Below are 11,920 nucleotides of genomic sequence, written 5' to 3'. Positions count from 1 at the left end.
GAGGTAGGCGGGCAAACAGGAAGGAAACCGTTAGCACGGCACAAAAATTACCATAAAACAAGCACAAATGGAGGGGAAAACAAATGGAGAAAACAGGAAGGAAACCGTTAACACGGCACAAAAATTACCATAAAACAAGCACAAATGGAGGGGAAAACAAATGGAGAAAACAGGAAGAAAAACGTTAACACAGCACAAAAATTACCATAAAACAAGCACAAATGGAGGGAAAAACAAATGGAGAAACAAGTGGAGAGAAAACCAAGACGGCAGCGAGGCATGGGGGTGACAGAACACTACCAGAAACTGACCCACTAGTAGACAACCTGGAATGCTGTCGGAGTGCCGAGGAGGCCAAATGAGGAGGTCAATAGGCGCCGGGATGACGTGACGTCCTAAACCAGGCACAAACCTGCTGCTAACAGGAAGGCGACAGGAGGTGTCACATGAGGAGCTGGTGGAAACCCAGGCCACAGTCATCAGTGAGGAGACGAAGCAAGGAGTAAGGAATACGGACACAGCCCGAGAGGACCTGACAAAACATCAACAGGGAATTCAATGAACAGGGGCTTGGGGGGCGGGGGAGATGGACACAATGGCACACATGCACAACGAGGTGTAGCACACAGCACACCCACAATTACCTAGGATCATGCCCCAGAACCCCTTGGCACACTGCATCACACATGCATAGCAAGCCAACATGTTACAATGCACCCAGCAGAACAGAGTACACAATTGGCTCAGCACATGCACAGAAACATGCCTACTACATCTGACTGAGCCGGAAACTGTGAAAAGGAAATGTACGCGTACAACCTCACATCCATCATGTACTCCAAATGTACACTGTCCCGCAGAAGAATCCAGCTACCCCCAAACAGTCACAATGTGCATTGCCATATTGTTTGCATGCAAACCAGCACAATGCGTCAACATACATGTCATACCATGTCAATATGCATCTCCCCTTCACATTGCAGACGGGCCCACAATACCTTCAGCAGAGCACAGAATATGACACATCTATGATGCAGGAGAGGACTGCCACACCGTCGACACCAACGCCCTACAACAGCCCATGGATATCCCAAGCAACCCCCCCCCCCCACCAGGACCCGGCCAGCCAAGCTACTCAGAGGAGAACGCCAAGCCTGCAACAGACCACTCAGCAGGAGGCACCAACAAGCACAGCTGGCTTACAACACTTCACCCACCCACACATGGCATCCCAATGCCATGTGTCAGCACGTCAAAAGGAGGTGGTCAAACAGGTGTGGGTGGGGACCAAACCCATGAAATGCGAACTAGGACACATACGTAGGTATCTATCACCCTTCAGGGCCCACCCACACCCCATTAAGGAGACTCACACTGCCATTGAGACACATGCAGATGCACATTCACAGCACAGAACCACACCCAGGGGCATTCAAATAGCAGTCACACACCCGGGTTGGCTCTGCCTATGACGGCCATGTCCACTCCCCTAACAAATTGAGTGGGTGACGACAAAGCTACATGTCCAAGCTCCACCCCGCTGCCTGCAGTGACATGTCTGCATCCGATGCAGACAGCACAATGTAAAGTCACAGGGCCCAGGGGCCTCATGTATACAACAAGACCACAGGGACACACACTCATATATCATTTTGAACTGGCTAGGGGCACATGCACCCAGCCCCTTTTTTGGCAGGGTCACATGTACAGTGACGCCTGTGCTGGATGTGTGTGGTGTGAGTGTAAGCCATTCCACAAGGAAGGTCTGGCTCTGGCAACCACAATAAGAGGTGGTGAAGTAAAGGGATCTGCAGCAGGTTCCACTTGCAGATGTTGGGGAAAAAATCTTGTGTTTCCTAAAACAGAAACGAGAGGAAACTCTCAATAAGGAGGGAAACTGACAAAGCATCCCAGAATGTGGTGGCTGTCCTGAGGGGCATGTAATGCCCATGTGTGTCATGGGGCCAGAGTTTTAAAACGGTCTGGCCGTGTGGCAGAGGTCATTATCATAATAATACGGGGTCATGGTCATCGTATGTAACTGGTCTAATGCTAATTTAATTGTGCCCAAAAGATCTAACGTCTTGTATAGCCGGTCGGTGCTTAATGTAGAATGCCGAGTATAGCATCAGGTGCGTGATTGCGGTTCCTCAAAGCTGCTAATAGTGACTTACAGCAGGAAAATACGTAACTATTCAAAGTTTATATGACCGGGCCGTCTTGGTCTAACAAATGGTCAAGAGTGATGCGTCCTTACAGCAGGAAAAATCGAGTGTGGCTTTAGATTGGTGCTTGTGCATCCTCATTGCTGTTAATGGTGACCAACAGTGTTATATTGTGTAGTGGTACAAAATATATTAGGGGTGCCTCCTTACTTTAAACAAAAGGTCATGGGCGATGCGGCCCGAAAACAGGAGACATATGAAATTATGCATCGCTTGGCCAGAGAGCTAGACCATGGCCATGCAGCAAAGGTTATTGAACCAATTACGCTGTGAAGTCTATGAGGGCAAAAAAGAGTCGAGCATCACGCTCGCTTAACTTGTAATGGCGGCCGTAGCTCGTGATGGGAAGCCAGAGTCGGGCAAATGGCCAGAAATAAATATGCTGTTGGTTGCGTGCGCTAGGACGCACATCATCATGGCTGCTTAAAAATGGCAGAGGCAGCACATCCCTACTGTAACGTAGTGGCAGAGACAGCACATTCTTAATGTATCAATATTGCATCTGTAAGTTGCAGAGACAGCACAGTACTGCTGAAAGGTTGTGGAAAGATGCCAAAGGGCATCTTGTGTGAATTAAGTCATGGTTATTGAACACTAGTGTCAGGTGACTTGCAAACAACATGATGTTAAATTCTATATTGCAAAAAACACGGTTGATGGACAGAATGCAGAACAATGTCTTACATTCACCCCAGTGCAAAGATCTGGGCCTAAATCCATCGTTTTTTTGCACTCCACACCACCCTAGGTCAGACACTGGCTATATGCAAATCAGCCTTGACCCTGTGCCTCATGGGAACAGTCCAGCCCGAACTACCAAGCCATGTCTTTCCTAGACCGGAGTCAAGCATCCAAAGACCAGTTTCTGGCTATCAGCCTTCTTCAGCCTGGATAGCTTGACTTCAGTGATGTGGAGAGCCTGGGACTCACGTCTGAGCATACCCAGACCACTCAGGGTGAAAATTGCAAAAAACAGAGTTGATGGACAGAATGCATGGAACGAAAGACAATACTTTGCCCTTCCTGTGGCCACTGCCACCCTTCAGCATAACACTGAACAATACAGAAACACTAGGAACTTTACAGATTATCATAAGGAAGGCATTTAAGTTGTGGGCCCGAAACACAAGCATAAAAGCAACTTCTCCACCACAGGCCCTGCCGGTAGGATGCTTGTTTCCAGTCCAGGGAGGACCTGGCCTGGCAGTTCGAGCTGGAGGGTTCGCATTGGTCGCAGGGTCAAGACAGATTTGCATATGGCTGGGTCCAAACTGGAATGGCATGGTGAGAAAAAAACGATGGATTTAGGCCCAGATCTCTGTACTGGGGTGAATGTATGACAATGTTCTGCATTCTGTCCATCAATTGTTCTTTTTGCATTTGTCAGCCCGAGTGGGACGGGTATACCCAGACTTGGGTCCTGTGCTCTCCATGCCACTGAAGTCAAGTTATACTGGCTGATGAGGGCTGAAAGCCCCAAACCGGTCCTAGGATGCTTGATTCCGGCAGGGGAGACACCATGATCACCTGCCTGCAATACCTCTAGTCGCCACTAGAGGTCACTGTTCTGCCAAAGAGGTATCTGGTGCTTTATGCACACAAATGCACTTTTAAGTGCTACTGCTTGAGCTTTGCCTGCTGGGGACCTGCCTTCCTGCCTGCTGAGGACCAATGCCTGCTGGGGACTCCTGCCGGCTGAAGCCACCCGCCGCCTGGAGCTGCCTGCCTGCTGAGGCCTGCCTTCTGGGGCTGCCTGACCTGCTGGGCTGCTTTGGACTGCTGGAGCTGCCTGCCTGCTGGGGACTGCCTTCCTACCTGCTGTGGACTGCCTGAGGAGCTGCCTGCCTGCTGGGGATCCCTTGCCAGCCTGAAGGAGACCCCTGCCAGCCCCCTCTGGGACACCCGCCCTACTGGAGCTGAGGGTCTGCCTGGGTTTTCCACCCACCTGAAGGGGACCCTGTCTACTGGCTTGGGGATCACTTACCTGCTTCCAGCTCCCTGAGGAATCCCTCTTCTTCTCCTGGGCACAGCACAGCAGAGCAGCAGGATGAGCAGACCTCTGAATCCATTGTTCCACAACACCGTAAAGCTGCAGAGAAAGGTGGAGTCACATGGCACCACACCGCACCTAAGCAGGAAGATATTCACTGAGCTGCTGGTAACCAAGATGGGGTTCACAGCAGCAGAAATCTGGTGCATCATGTCGGATGCACCCAAAGGCACCTACCTGCTTACGTTCATGTCTGAACAAATCTGCAGGAGGTATTGGCATATTTGCTGGTCATGACGGGAGGAGAAAACTTTCTCTGACTTCCACCTGGAATGCCAGCTCGTGCTGGAGGTCAAGAGAATGACCGTGCATGTCTACAACCCACAATGTCCAAGACCTGACAACCTTCCTTCGCCGCCACTGCACAGTGACTAAAGAACCCTCCCACAACCTGGACAGTGATGGCATCTGTGATGGTAAATGGACAACAATGGTGAAGCTGAAGGAGGACCCGTCGGCCCAAATAGAATCCACCACCCCCTTCCAGTTTTTCTCTAGGGCGCGACTCAGGATACCTGTACTACCCTGGGCAGCCCAAACTATGCAACAGGTGCAGCAAACAAGGCCACACTGGCAAGGACTGCACAGCACAAATATTCAGGAACTGCAAACAAGAAGGCCACACAGCAAAGACCTGCAAAGAAAAAACCCCATGCAACCTCTGTGGTGGAGTAGGCCACCTCTTTAAGGACTGCCCAAAAAGAGCCAAATCCTATGCCCAAGCATCAAACCTCAGTGGAGAGACCAACTGGAGGAGGGGGAAGAGACCAGGCCTTCCAGTCCCAGCCCCGCGGCAGGATAGGGGGACTGGGAGAGGGAAGGGCCACACACAGGACACGCCAACGCCCAAGCCCAACCCAGAGACCGCCAAGGCCCCAGAGTCACAGACACCCAACGATACCCCACATCCCATCCCTGAGCCCGGTGAGCACAGTGAGCCAAATAGAGACTCCCACAATAACTGCCACGAGGACCAGGGGGAAGGTGCCTGGACAACACAGGAGCACAGGAAAAGGATACACTCAAAGGACTTTGAAGTAACAAGCAAGAGACCCTTGAGCACACACAACTCCTACTCCGCGCTTGAGGATTCAGAAGAAGAAAAGGTGCCAGAACAAGACTCCCTGAATGAGCAACTCAAGCAAGTGACGGAAGTGCTGAGGGAGGTTAGGGCGCTGGCAAACTCCATGAAAGCGTCCCCTCCCCCATCGCCAGCAAGAGTAGAAGAGGTGGAGACCACCATCGAGGACCAAGAGCAAGACCTGCCCGTCACCCCAGAGGAGGCAGACCCCAAGCTCAGCCAAGAGGGTGGAGCAGTCATCGTGCAACAGCATGCAACAGCTGCCGAGCAGGAGGGCCCAGCACCAGAGACCCGACAGGAGGCTTAACCAGCCCTGTAAGTAGCCTTGTCGAATGTATTTGTAACCAATTGCCTTGACTTGATAATTAGTCTTTAAGTATTAAGTTTACTCTTAAAAACTAATTAATGATGGCTATTTCATTATTTTCCGTAAATGTCAGAAGTATTAGAGACAGGCGCAGTCGTGCTAGTACTTTGAGTTTTCTTGCCAGCCAGGAGTGTGACGTGTACATGATTCAGGAATGCTCCATTCCCTTTGCAAGATCATACACACACCAAGAACAGCAGTGGACCCTAGGGCCTTCCTTTTGGTCTGGGGGGAACAGCAGTAGGTCCGTGGGAGTGGCTACCTTAGTCAGAGGAAGGCGTTTCACGTTGGACTCAGTCATCGAGCTGGAAGGCGGCAGGGCTCTTTACGTCGATGGTTCGTGGGCAGGAGAGCCAGTTAGACTCCTCAAAGTGTACGCCCCTTCTGACATAGGCGAGTGACGGAAGGTGGTCACCTCCAGAACAATTTTGATGAGTGGGGACTTCAACTGTATTCTAGAAGGAGGTGGTAGATGTGGGGCCAGGGCTGGGAAAGGATGGATGATGCTGCAAAACTACTGGTGGAGATGGTGGGTGAGGCCTCCCTGACAGACGTCATCGGGTACATGGGGGCGAACGCGAGGAACTTCACCTCGAGTCACCCTCATGGCTCCTTGGGCACCAGGATTGACTTCATCTTTACCTCTCAATCAGTGAAGCTCAAGCAACATTCAATGGTGACAATACATTTCTCTGACCACAGAGCTATCCAAGGGGGCTATCCAAGTTCCAAGGGGAACTGAAGGGCAAGTCCCTGACAGGTCCAGGCACTTGGAAACTGAATAGCTCTCTGCTGGAGAAAGAGGGGGTGAAGGAAGAGTTGAGGGAGACATACACCCAGTGGCAGGCCATGAAAGACACATTCCAGTCCACAGGGGAATGGTGGGAATGGGTCAAAGGCAGGCTCCAGGACTTCTTCAAGAATGTGGGCAGGCAGTCTGCAAGGGGGAGAAAGAGGGAGTTCAGCAAGAACTGTCGGAGCAAGAGCTGCAAGAACTGCACGACCTCCAACTCCGGGGATGGGACGTCATGAGCCCTCTGGAAGAAGTCAAGAAAGAGCTGAGCGAGCACTTTCATGACGAATCCAGGAGGATCATTTTCCGTTCCAAGGTGGGGAACTTGGAGAAGGGGGAGAAATGCAACTCCTTCTTCTTCAAGAAAATCCACTCTGCGCACACTCCTCTGGTTCAACTGCGCAATAAGGAGGGAACCCTCTGTGACACAAGGGAGGACATTAGGAAGGTAGTGACAGACTTCTATGGGGACCTCTACTCAGAGAAGAGGTCAGAGGGAGATCAGGCAGAACAGTTTCTAGCTGGTATCCCAAGAACTGTTTCCCCAACAGTGAGAGAAGCCCTCTGTCTTTGGACGAGCTGCACGTCGCAGTTAAATCCTTCAAGTCAGGAAAGACACCAGGTAGTGACGGTCTCCCAGTTGAGTTCTATGCCTCACTGTGGGACCTAGTGGGACCAGATCTCCTGCAGGTGTATGAGGAGATGGAGAGGGAGGGAATCATGACTCACACTCTGAGGGAAGGAATGATTGCTCTCTTGTATAAACATAAGGGGGAGAGATGTGACCTAAAGAACTGGCTTCTGAGGTTACGTTAAAGAAATGTATAAAGACATCTTCAGTTCACTCATTGTAAATAGTTGTAAAACAGACCCCTTTCCTATCAGGTCTGGGGTAAGACAAGGCTGCCCACTCTTGCCACCTCTGTTTGTTTTGGTTATAGAGCTTCTCGCCGAGTACATCAGGAAGAACCCAAACATCAGAGGGATCCAGACACCAGGCGACGCGAAGAAGGAGGTCAAGTGTTCGCTGTACATGGACGATGTCACCCTTTTCTGCGCGGATGCGGAATCAGTCAAATCCCTGCTGGAGGCGTGCACAGACTTCGGCCTAGCATCATGGGCAAGAATCAACGTGGACAAGTCACAGGCCAAACTCTTCGGGCAATGGTACCTCTGCAACAAACCTCTCCCCTTCCCCAAAACTAAAAAAAAATAAACGGTCCTAAGATGCTTGTTTCCAGTTCAGGAAGGACCTGGTATGGCAGTTTGGGCTGGACTGTTCCCAGTGAGCAAAGGGCCAAGACTGATTTACATATGGCCGGGTCCAAACTGGAATGGCATGGTGAGCAAAAAACGATGGATTTCGGCCCAGATCTCTGTACTGGTTTGAATGTATGACATTGTTCTGCATTCTGTCCATCAATTTTTCTTTTTGTATGTGCCATCCTTCAGCATAACACTGAACAACACTAAAACATTAGATTAACATAAGGAAGGCATTAAAGTTGTGGGCCCAAAACACCAGTGTACCAGCAACTTCTACACCACAGGCCATGCGGGTATCCTCATGAGCAGACAAGTTGTGACACAGTTGAAAAGCAGACACCAGAAACACTGGAGAGCTAAAGGAGGTTTGGTTGGGCTGTGCTGGGTGTACTTGCTGAAAAAAACTGTTTTATACAAGACCTACCAGCTGCACCGTACTGCCTGTAGCCCATGGTTGTACGCTGTATCACACGCTGCCCCCACAGTTTGCAGTAACTTCTCCTTGACTCAAGGTCACAGCTGGACTGAGCTCAAACTGCCAGGCATAGTCGCACCACTGGCACCAATCCCAATGCCAAAACCACTATGCCTCATATACCCATAGCATTGAAGCACCTGGAGCACCCTCATCAAATTGCTTCAGAGCCAGCTTGTCCTCCATATCCTCCACTTTATCATTGCCACGGCAGAAGCAGTCAACATGCTTGTGTTCATCCCCCAGCTTTAGCAGATGCAGCTTTTAGGTCGACGACCCCCATTTTAGGTTGCGCCTAGCGTTGAAGCTCATGTGCTGCTCACTCGGCGAGAGATATTGTGGATGATGGGCTTTCAGAAGGGAACTCGAAGCCCCGCCCATCATTTTCATTGGCTTGCATCACCGTTCATTGGGCTCAGTGCCACCACACCAAGTTAGGTCCAAGTCCATGAGTGCTGCAGAGGCAGCAACTTTAATTGTCAATCACCATCGACCAGTGATGTTGGCTCATCGCAAGAAAGTAGCATACAATCAACGCAGGGTGTAACTCAGCTGACGAGTTACACCCACAACCACAGCCACAGTCGCAAAGACAACCACAAGTTCAACCACAGCCGCAACGACAACCACAGGTGCAACTAGTACAAGCTCAAAACATGGGCAAGGAAAGGCGCAAGTACATGCGCAAGGAGAGGTGCAAGTACGTGCGCAAGTAGAGGCGCAAGTATATGCACAAGGAGAGGCGCAATTAGAGGCGCAAGGAGAGGCACAACTAGAGGCGCATGGAGCAGCACAACTGCCCACAATGCTTGTTCCTCCAGAAATAGGGGCACATCAGGAAATCAAGATGTTCCAGCACTACATAAAGGAGGTGATGGCGCAGCTATTCAGAAGAGTGCTGTTCACACTATCCACCTGACAACAGACATGTGGACCAGTTGCCAAGCCCTTGATTACATGTGAATCACTGCACACTGGGTCTCTTTTGCAGGGGTTAAAGACAAGTTAAAAGCACAGTCTTTCAAGCTACTCGGAAACATGCAACAGTAGCCATGTTTGCCATGGAGAAAACACATACTGCACCTAACCTTTTGGAGGAGTTTGATAGGAAAGTCTATGAATGGCTGCATCCAAGAAACCGCATGATTGGTCATGTTTCCACGGATAATGGCAGTAATATAGTTAAGGCCATGCATGAGGGTGGACTTTTCAGAGTGCCGTGCATGGCGCACAGTATTAACATTGTTGTGCAAGATTTCTTGAAAAAAGAAACCACAGTCAGCAAGTTACTGACCACCTGCCGAAGAATCTGCACACATTTCATCCATTCTTTTAAGGCCCGGAAGAAGCTAAGGAGCATGCAACATGAATGTAGACTGCCAGTCAAAGGACTCATCCAGGAGGTGGCATCACGTTGGAACTCAACCTTCTACATGCTTGAGCGTCTGTCTGAGCAGTTGGGGGTAATCAATGAGTATGTCTATGCACTGGGTTCTACTATGAAAGAACTGAGGCTAAATTTGGAGGAATGGAAGCTAGTTTCAAGCCTGACATACATGCTTCGTCCTTTTGAGGTTTCACGCGTGAAGTCAGCAGGGAGGACTGTTCTTTGGGCAAAGCTATCCCATTGTTGCGCATGCTAGAGCATCAACTGAAGGCGTTGTCTTCACCGTTCCGAGATGATGCTAAAAAGCAAGATGCATATCAGTTGGCGGAGAGGTTATTAAGCCGCAAAGTTGACAATGAAAGGCTTAAAAAGAAACATACAGAACAACATTATATTTGTGCCGCTATTCTGGATCCATGGTACAAAATGGCCGTGGCCAGCAAAGCATTCATTACTTTTGATGAAAAAGATGTTTCAAAGTACAAACATCGGCTAGCTGTGTCAGCCACTCGGTTCGAAAAAGATTGGCAGAAAATTGAAGGAGCCGGCAGAAGTACAACTGAATCAGCAGGCAATCCGGCGTCAAGTTCCACTTCTGAATCCGTGGCCTAAGGGTGTCACTTTCCCTCTCAGCCGTTAACGGACACCAGCAACCGTATCATCATCCTCACCTGCACCAGGCCCAGCCATAATATTGTCGGAAGCGGATTGGCTAACTCATCAAGGGTTTGCTCGTTCCAGTGATGCAAAGGCCACAGATGATACGCAAAGTGGAGAAACCCTGGAGAACCTTCAGTCGATGGTGCAGGCCTATCTGGATGACACAACAGAGGTCTTCGTTAATCAGAACCCATTGCTGTATTGGTATAGGAAAAGGCCTCTAGGGCCACTGGTCACCAACCTGGCTCTAAATCATTTGTCTTGCCCACTCGCAAGCGTGTCTTCTGAACGTGTTTTCAGTGCTGCTGGTGCCATTGTAACTTCAAAAAGGACCCGCCTCTCGCCCAAAAATGTGGAGAGGTTAACATTGATCAAGATGAATCAGCACTTCATACCACCAGATTACAAAATACGTGAACGCACGCAGGAAGAAGAGGACACCGACTTAGGTGACGGAAGTTTTTCTCTGTTACCTGACCTACTCCCGTCTCAATTCATAGAGTTTGAGGACGAGCTATACTTCCCTGCCATCAAGGCCTGAAAATGACTTCCTTTTTTTCGTCCTTATTCACTTTTATTCCTGTGTGTCTTTCTTTGTTTTGCAACTTTTACCACAACAAAACTCTAATCACCTAATTACAACAAGTCCATCAGCAGCACTGTCTTATTTCCTCATTGATTTGAAGGTGCTGCAGTCAGCATTCCTGATGTTCACAAGTTCACAACTCAATCATACTCCTCTATCCTCCTCCTCCAGACTCCCCCTATCCATTCATTCAAGGCAGATGGCTGGATTACGCAGAATAAAGAAACTTTGTCTTCGTAGACGAGTCCCCTCAAGTGGGACTGGAATTACTGACTACATGCTTGCTGATTGCTGACAGTTACTTTTGAAATTGACAGGAGAGGCTGCGCTGTGGTCCCTCACTTTCAGAAGAAGAAGCGGACAAAAAGTGGAACTGGTAATGAATAATGAGAAGAAGATGGCATGCACTGGACAGCAATGGCTGTCTGGCTCTGATGAAAGCAATTGCTGTTTGTTTGTTGTGCATGAAATGAATCATATGTCTTCTGTTATTATTTAATCTTTTACACACTAAATGTAACTCAAGTCTACTCTGCTTTTTTTTACCTTGTTTAATTCACATTGTACTTCAACTGCAGGGGCCACTACTTTGCATTTTCCACTATCAAAATGTCCTTTGGATGGATCATCAGCGTCGGTTTACAGAAGAACTATGGCCAATTTGTGAGTGGCAAACAGGTAAACCAGTCTACAAAAACTACTACAGCACAACTACATGTCTGTCTAGTCGTGGTATGGAGTGGTCGGGGCAGTGTAGTGTTGTTATGCCAGGCAGAGTACAGAGTACAGCAGTTCTTGTAAAATGAGGGCTATTTGGCTTGCTGCATACAATTAGATATTCTTAGTCTGTCTGTGTCAAAGAGCCTAGGTATGCTACATCAGGTTGCTTCACTCAGTGGTGCCTGCCTTGACCGTCTGCATGGCCCTGCCGCAAGCATGGACCAAAAATCTGTTACGCTCAAGAATTTGCGAATTTTCCGCAATTTCTCGAGATTCACGGATTGCGAATTAGCCGCCGAAAAACAGCAAA

At 49.3% G+C, this 11,920-nt stretch overlaps 1 pseudogene; it reads left to right on the top strand.

Moving 5' to 3' along the window:
- Nucleotides 1-4,272: 4,272 nt before the first annotated feature.
- On the top strand, nt 4,273-5,675 carry LOC147709157 (uncharacterized; annotated as a pseudogene).
- The last annotated feature ends 6,245 nt before the right edge of the window (nt 5,676-11,920 follow it).

The sequence above is a fragment of the Lissotriton vulgaris genome, chromosome 6, assembly GCF_964263255.1.
Source record: "Lissotriton vulgaris chromosome 6, aLisVul1.2, whole genome shotgun sequence".
NCBI lineage: Eukaryota > Metazoa > Chordata > Amphibia > Caudata > Salamandridae > Lissotriton > Lissotriton vulgaris.
This window is presented reverse-complemented; position numbering and strand designations above follow the sequence as displayed.